This window comes from Equus przewalskii, chromosome 18 (assembly GCF_037783145.1).
Source record: "Equus przewalskii isolate Varuska chromosome 18, EquPr2, whole genome shotgun sequence".
NCBI classification, from domain to species: domain Eukaryota; kingdom Metazoa; phylum Chordata; class Mammalia; order Perissodactyla; family Equidae; genus Equus; species Equus przewalskii.
In genome coordinates, this window is record NC_091848.1 from 35036737 (window position 1) to 35045958 (window position 9222).

Consider the following 9222-nt stretch of genomic DNA (forward strand, 5'->3'; position numbering starts at 1 on the left):
TTTTCAGATTCAATTAGGTGGACTTTTAAAAATATTTCTTATCCCATAGACTGTATCTCCATTGTGTCATTCTCTCTCTTTCTCTGACCCGCTTTCCTTTAACTACTCAATAGTAAATCATGGGATGCAGCTTGATGAATAAGTAATGTCTCGTGTAAAATTAAATGAGAGTAGGAAGAACCAACCCTTCTGATGAATGTGGCAATTTTCTAATAATACAAGCCTTGATGAAACGGTTACTTACAGACAGCTGTGTACTACAAACATTCAACTTCATTGGTTTGCCTTGCTTAGCATTTCAGTTATTGTCTTGCCATGAAACTTAGTATTGCACTGTACACATTTTAGAATAGTGACAAGAATGTTCTTTAGCACTGAAAACAACCAACAGAGAATACCAAGCCAATATATTGATTTCTCCTGTTATTTAGAAATTTAGTGTTTCAATACTGGTTATTTTGGTCTTTGACTCACCTATGTCAATCCTGCTAGAGAGGCAACTTAGCATCAAGAGTATTTTTTTATAGAGATAGTGATAACCTCAGTTGTTTAAATCCCATGAAGTGAACTTGTTAAAGTTATTGGATGTAGTGGTGAGACCCTTAATTAGAAAAATCTTTTAATGCTTTCTTTTTTACTTTTCCATTCTCTATTCTTGATTTTTGACATCCATCATGATTTTTAATGAAATTGCCTATGTATATGAAATTCCATTTCTAGGTTTTAATATGTAATATTTTTCTTTTTTTTATAAATTAATATACAAAGGAAGAATTTGAGGCAAGCATCGTTTTAATAGATCATTTTCTCTCTACTTAAGAATTCTCTTATTCCAAGTATAGATTGGCTAGCTCCAGGACTCCCCTCCCCAGGTTTTTGGCCTACAGAATACTGTTGTATTGCCTAGAATCTCAGTCATTCTCATAAACATGATAATTTTTGGTACAGGCCTTTCTTTGCCATATGGTCTCAAAGTAGAGTTGGGCAATTCAATATGAACTACTTTCGCAAAATATAATTTAGAATTTTTGTAAAGTATGTTCAAAAGATAACCAGATTTACTTGTGGGATTAGAGATACAAATACCAATGGTAGAATTTTGCCTAAGAACAATCACCTACTAAACTATCAATATGAGAAGTTGCCTTTTTGTACTTAATTCTGTTGCAACAAACAGCAAGTTTTTGTTGTTTGCTTAATGGTATTTCCTCTAGAGCGATCAGAATGCCCTAAGATTTTATCTCTTATAAGGTCACTTGGGTTTTCAAATAGAAAGAATAGTCAAGCTAAGCTGGACTGAACATAAGAAAAAATTTATCTCCATCAAAAGAAGTTATTAATCTAAGTGGGCTAGTATGAATCATTCATTTATTAGACATAGTAGATAAAATGGGAAACATTTCAAATCATTAGATAAACTGACCCAGAATTGAATTCTCCCTTCCTTAAAATATTTTTTATTTGCTTTTTTCATAGACTCAATGTGGGCATATTAACTGATAAGGGAGAGATTCTTGATCTGGAACCATTCCCTGCCATTCTGCTTGTTTTTTCCTCTTTTAAGGTTGCTGGCTTTAGAGTACATGTCACAAGGATCTCAAGTTAATGACATTGGAATGTTGATGCTCAGTTGGATATCTTGCTGTTTTCAACAAAATGGTTTTATAGTATGCTTTCTCAAAGCTTCTGTGTTCTTAATGGAAAATATCAATAAATTAAATGGTGTGATTCAAAATATAAATAGGTTTTTGACACTAATCATATGCTCTTAACAATCACTTTTTGATAATTTATTGTCCTGTACGTTAAACCTCACATAGAGCGACAATTGCCACCAGAAAATTCCCCTTTACCTGCTAATTAGAATGAAAGTAGTATGTGACCTCCGCTTTTCAGTTAATGAGTAGCAAGCTTGTAGTAGGGGCTGTTTATCTTACCCATTTTGGGATTTGGGCCTTATTACTTTCTTAGGTTTGTCCCTTCAGTTTGGAAAGGCTATTTAAAACACTTGCTGGGAAACAGACAGTAAAGCTATGAGATAATTCTCTAGTCTTAGAGATAGAGAAATGAGTACCAGTTGATGCTAACATGATACTTAAGACTTTGAGGGGCTTCCATCCAAGCTTTGGCATGAATCTGTTAGACAAAATTTTATTCACTCCTTTAAGAATCTTTTTTCTAGAACGGTTTTCCTTTTTATTGTTAACAACTTCTAAGCATCTGGTGTCTTTTTTTTTAAGAAACAAAGTCCTTTTTCCAGTAGGTATTGACTGTTCCATGGAAACTCTCAGGAGTGTTTGTAGGCTCTGTGCATGCTTTGTATGAGTTCAGTTTGAACAATGCGTTTTGAATCATCTAGGATGTCCAATTCTGGCATGTCTTCACTAATTGTGTTTTTAAACATTTTTCGTGTCATTTTCCAAACCTTACTTCCCATCTTATTCAGAGAGGTTAATCAAGGAATGAAATTTGTTTGGGGATAGGGATGGGGGTGGGTTGGGGACTTGAGTGAAGTCAACTTGGGGTATTTACTTTAAAGTGTTTCTCAAGCAGTTCCTAAACAGTATTTAGAGATTCCCTGGGATGTTTGTGTACTCAGTTTATTCTGGATAAAGTGGTGGTCTTAGTGAGATTTGCATTCTTCAGGCAGGACAGGCTCTCAATTTCATCTGTAGTGTAACTTTGTATTTGAATCCAAGAAAGTAATGGACAGAGACAGTGCTCCTATTGTAATGTTTCTGGCAAGTGCTCCTTAAAATGCACATATAATCCTCAGTTTTCTGAGCTTTTAATCCCATGGTGCTAGGAGATATCATTTGTGTCTGCAGCTCTTCTCGAAAGTGAGAAGAAGGCTTTGGGACCAGTAAGCAAGGGGCAACTGGATCATCCACTAAATTTTTTTATTCAAGACACACTAGAGACCCTCCTGTGTATCTAGTAAGTGATAATAAAGGTGCTAGGGAAAGCCTTAAATTTGAAGACACATGGAGACCATAGAAAATCTAAAGTTGTAGGAGGAGAAAAACATGCCATAGATAAAATAGAGCTGTAACTGCTGGCTAAGACTCAATGGAACTTCCACTTGCTCTAAAACCAGGGAAATCTTAGATAACTGGGTGTGATGTATCTATAGATACACATAGTCTATAGGTAAATACTTTATAAAATGAGGATCTTTCCCTCAGTTGGTGATCCTCTGGTTTTGGCTGTACCAAATTGTGAATATTCTTGCTGTGTTGTACCCAGTTGCTTTATATTGATACTGCAACTTGAATTGGGAAGGGGGGGTGGGACAGTTGGGGTGGGGGAGGGAGGGGAGTGGGACGATAAGTCTTTTGAAGACATCAGCTCACTGTGCTGAGAGAGGGACCAAACTCAAGGAAACCTCTGATCTATAAATTCAACTGCTGCATTTTTTTATAAATACATGTAAATGTCCTGTTGTAATATTTGATCTTGGAAATAAAATCAAAAACTTTTCAGTATTAGTTTTTTTAATTATTTTTGTGAGATAAGACTCTCTGGATATTACTTTTATTAATACACTTCAGGTCTTAAAAGCTTCCCCTCACATTCTCATACAACGCTGTTGTATTTATTGACAAGGTTTAGTTCATAGTCTTATTGTCAAGGAGAATGTTTGTTAGCTTCCTCTCTGCTCTTAGTAGTATGTTGAACATTTATGGCAAGTGCTCTATAAATATTGGTCAAATTGTCATGAAATCATTGAGTTAGCTTGCCTTGTTAGGAAAGTAGAATGCTGTATTTGGCATATTTGGAAAATTCAAGTGTTTACAGTCTTTCAGACCAGCAATAATGACTGGTGACTAAGAACTCAGCTTAAACAAGTGAAGGAAAAAAGTAATTACTAAATTAATGGGAGAAAAGCCAGAAGACATGATTATATTGTGTAGTAGAAATTGGAATTGCTGCCTAGCAAACAGTAACCCCAGGGACCTGTTTGTGTTACTCCTCTTCCTTCTCATCCCCGTGCCTCAGCAACATATCCTGATAGGACTTGCCATCTTCTTCCAAGACCTTGTCTCCCTGGCCACATGGACTGTTCAAGGGCTGGGCACCCTACCTACATTGGGTGATAAGGTACCTTTCCCATTCCTCCAGCCACACTCCCTATCCTTAGCCTGAACTAGTCTCACTAGGTACCAAATAATAGATATATGGTGATGAGCAAAACACACTGCCTCTGCCCTTAAGGAACTTTCTTTCTAGTTAGAAATACAGATACTAAGCAAATGAAAAAATATAGATCTGATTCAAATACTGTGAAAAATAAAAAACTAGAAAAGGAGCAGGTAGAGAATTCTGCTTTAGATAAGATATTGGAGAGTTGACATTTAGACTGAGACCTGAAAGATGAAAAGAAGATGGCCCATGCTAACAGTTGGAGGAAAACTTGCAAGCAGAACAACAAATGTAAAGGCCGAGGAGCAGGAAAGTTTTTGAAGTATTGAGAGAAGGCCAATGTGTCTGGCAAGTAGTGAGCAAAGGGAGTAGCATAAAATGAGTAAGAGCCAGATCATACAAGGCCTAATTAGACCCTGGTAAGGAGCTCAGATAGCGTTCCAAGTGCAACGAGAAGCCATTATGTGGAGAGTGGATTGGAAGAGATCAATAATAGAGACTATTGCAATGATCAAGGTACAAAGAAGAGGTCGCCTGGACCAATAGTGGCAATGGAACTGGGAAGTAGTGTATAGATTAGAAATGCATTCTGAAGGTAGAAATTACAAGACTTTCTGTTGGATTAGATGTGAGGAGGATGAAGGAAAGAGAAATTAAGAATGACTCAAGTTTCCGGCGGGTGGGTACATAGTGGTATAACTACTGAGGTGGGAACATGGGTGGATCAAGCCGGTTTTGTGGAGGAGAAATCATTTTGGATGTGTTCATTATGATACTTCCAAGGGCAGGTGTGAAAGTTGGACATGTGAGTCTGAAGCTTGGAAGAGAGGTGGGCTTGAGTTAGAGTTTTGAGAAATCATCAGTGTTACAGATGGAGTTTAGTACCATGAGAAAGAGTGAGGTCACCTAGGGGGCAAATTAAAGGGGGCCCAGAACACAGGCGTGGAGATCACCAACGTAAAGAGGCCCAGTTAAGGAGGTTCAGCCAGTGAGGGAGGAGAAACACCAGAGTAGGGTGTCAAGGGAGCCAAGAGTGAGAATGTTCAAGAAGGATCTAGTGGCCAACTATATCTAATTCTGCCTAGGGGTCAAGTAAAAAGGACGGTGAAGTGTCCGTTATATACAAGAAGTCACTGGAGACGAAGAACAGTTTCAGTATGCTTTTGGCGATGGAAGCCTAATTAGAGTGGGTGGAAGCTTGTAATACTTTTATACTAATGAAGAAAAAAGAAAAAAAATCTTCCTCTTTAGTGGACTGGTATGCATGGGAGTTCTTTCAACATCTCCTAGCTTCCTTTTTTTCTCCTTCCAATTAAGGGAATGTGCTCTCTTATTTAGTCAGCTGTCAGTTGAGGTTGGGGCCCACCCACAAGGAAGCTGATTAGTCTGTCATTCTTCGAGGAAGACTGGTCGGATTGCCATCATCTTTTCCCATTCCCTTCCGCCAGTGAATTCCATTTTTTCATTGTCCTCTATTCGTTGCCCAAATCCCACCTCGAGACCCCACAATATCCCCCAGAATGGAACATCTGTCTATAGCGTTCTCCCAAGCCTGTCAGCCTTTTATGGCATTAGGCAAAATACTTTCCCACCCACGCCCCATTCTTAATTTGTGACCTCAGACTCCATTTGATTCTCCAGAACCAGCGAGGAAGTAACTAATAACTGTGTCTCCAACAGAGCCAAAATCTAAGATTGTTAACACCTCTGTGAAAGGTAATGCTTTAGTTCCTTCACGGCAGGGACCAGGCCTCTGTTACCACAGAGGGCTTACAACAGGGACGTGAAGAACTTGACCTAAAGCTGGCCTTACTTAGTAAAACTGTTTATTGCAAGTATATAGTTTCTAAAAGAAACATCTTGTTCCTTAGGTTAATCATTGCTTTAATTGTCACAAATTTACCCAAAGGAACAAAGACCCATCACCAACCCCAACTAAGTTTGGCACTTTAAGGAGTTAAAGCCAAATTCCAGCACTTTCCTTTGCTCCACAAGCACCATTTTCATGATATCCATATGAGAGTGTCTGCTGTTAGATAAGCCATTGGGTTGGGAACAGAGATACCTTCTAAAAATCTGAGTGATATCTCGCAGTTAACCATCGGATCATTCTAATTGCCTAACTACAAGATGTTCTAACAGACACTGCATATAAAATCCTTTTTTCTAAGCTGAGATCCAAGAACAGAGGAGAGGACTAACCCACTCTGGGCATCTTGCATCTTATTTAATTCTCAAAATGAACTTGTGAGGTAGGGCATCATTTTATAAGTGAGAAAGGGAGGCTCAGATTATCACTGAGGCTCAGTGAACTACCCAAGTTCATGTAGCTAGTAGGTATTTGTAGCAGGAATTGAGACCCTGGTCTCTCAGGTGCCACAGCACCACAGTACTGCCTCCAAGAAGAAATACCTTAAGGTAGGTAGAATCTAGACTGAGGAAAAAAAGTCTCAAGCATCAATGTGTGGGACTGTGCAGAGTGTAGAGTCAGACAACATAGGATCATTTCGTCAACCTCACACACTGTTACTCTGAGCAAGTCACATTCCTCTGGAATCTCTTTATCTGCATAATGAAGCTAACCTAACATTTATTTTACTTGCTTTAGGTCTTTGTAAAGATCTAATGAGATAGTTTGTAAATATGTTTTATAAGATGAATAAATGTTTCTTCTTCTTATAAATCTTTGTGAGTCATCAGCCTAGTATCTTCTATCGAAATTCAATTCTCTGGGAAGATGCAAGAATTCATTTAGGCTCTAAATGATTCCCTTTTACAATGGAGACGAAAACTAGATCCTATTTAATGAACTTTTCAATAGTTGTTTACCAGCTTTTGCTTCAGGCATATCTACAACTGCATACATAGAGATTTCAACATAGAAAGCAGCTCGCATGAAGTTCAAAAGAATGGAAAAGCCAGTGATAATGATCCCTTTTCATATATGTGCATCAAGGGTTTTTTCAGTGTTGTTTATTTCATCATTAGAAGTAAAATCTCTGTGCACAGAGACTATGTGTGTTACTTCATCCAGTGCATGAATTAATTTATTAAGCGAGTGATTCTTGAACTCCTACCGTATTCCAAGCTCTACGCTCGGTTCTGGGGATACAGAGCTGAATAAGATACAGCCTGTGCCCTCGAGGATCTCGCAGTTGTAGGGGAAGTGGCATATAAATAGCACAGGTAAATAAAAATGCATTGCGAAGTGGGCAAAGATTCTTTAAACAGGACACAAAAAGCAGTGACCATAAAGGAAAAGATTGATAAATGGAACTTAATTAAAATTAACAACTTCTCTTCATCAAAAGACATCATTAAGGGGCCGGCTCCGTGGCCGAGTGATTAAGTTCGCACGCTCTGCTGCGGCGGCCCAGGGTTCGGATCCTGGGTGCGGACATGGCACTGCTCCTCAGGCAACGTTGAGGCGGCGTCCCACATGCCACAGCTAGAAGGACGTGCAACTAAGATATACAACTGTGTACAGGGGGGTTTGGGGAGATAAAAGCAGAAAAAAAAAAAAGATTGGCAACAGTTGTTAGCCCAGGTGCCAATCTTTAAAAAAAAAAAGACATCATTAAGAGTGAAAAAGCAAAACACAGACAGGACAAAACATTCATAATACGTTTATCTGACAAAGATCTCATATGTGGAATTATGAAGATCTGCAAACCAGTAAGAAAAAGACAAAGAATCAATAAAAACTGGCAAATGACTTGAGCACGCAATTCTCAAAAAAGGATATCCAAATGGCCAATAAGTATACGAAAAGGTGCTTACTTATCAAGAAAATGCAAATTAAAACCACAATGAGATACTACTAAACACCCGCCAGAATGCCTAAAATTAAAAATGTGGGTGAGGCTGTGAAGCAACTGGACTTCTCATGCACTGCTTGTGGGAGTGTAAATCTTTAGGACCAATTTGCGTAACTGTTTGGCAACATCATTTCCCAAAATTACAGATTCACCAATCATGTGACCTAGCCCTGCCCCTCCTAGGTATATTCTCTAGAAAAATTAGTGCATGGGACCTCCAAAAGACATGTATAAGAATATTCATAGCAGCATTATTTGTAATAGGCAAAAATTGAAAATAATCTAAATGTCTATCAACAGTAGAAAAATTGTTATATAGTCATACACTGGAATAATATTCAGCAATAAAAAAGAATGAATTATTTGATGGATGAAACTCACAGATATAATATTGAGTGAAGAAAGCCAAATACAAAAAAGTAGAAACTGTATGATTTCATTTGTATGAAATGGAATATATAAAATGCAGTTTAAAAGAATGTAATAGCCAGTTATAATTATCCCTTCTCATATATATGCATATGTATATGCCTTCTCATATATATATGCATATACAGCCAAAAGCTAAAGGATGATAAAAGCCATAATGAAAGTTAACAGTGGGGATTAGGGATAACGATGGGAATGAACACAATAGAACCTTCTGGGGATTTGGAGATGTCCTATGTCTTGATCTGTGTGGTGGTTACCCTGGGTTCACGTGTAAAAATTCATAAAGTTTTATAATTCAGATTTGTGTATTTTACTGTGTGTATGCAACACCTAAATTAAAAAAAAATAAAGTGCAATGGGAGCACAGAGAAAGAAGTGTCTAACTGTGAGTGAAGAAATCAGGGAAGACTTCCCTGGAGGTATTGAAACTGGATCTGGAAAGGAGCTTGTCAAAAGGGCAGTCACAGGTCTCCCATGCAGAGAGCATCACAAAACGCTCAGCAGTCTGGGTGACTGTGGTACAAGATGGTGGTGGCCTGGGACTTGAACAAAAAAGTTATTAGGCACTATGTAAGAGTAAAAAAATCATGCAACACAGTGAGTCAGCCAAGCGCAAAGTAAAGAGGGCCACAAGGAAAAAATGGCAGCTGTTCTGCTCAGTGCTCTTCTTCCAGAGAACCCAAATTCTGCAATGAGTGGAATGAATATGGGCAGCTAGAGCATGAGAAAGTGCTTCTTCTTGGGAAAGAAGGGAGGATAAAGTACTTCTCATGGGTGCATCCTCTGACTCATTAAGACATTTTAGCTCACGAGGCCACACTTCCTGGTT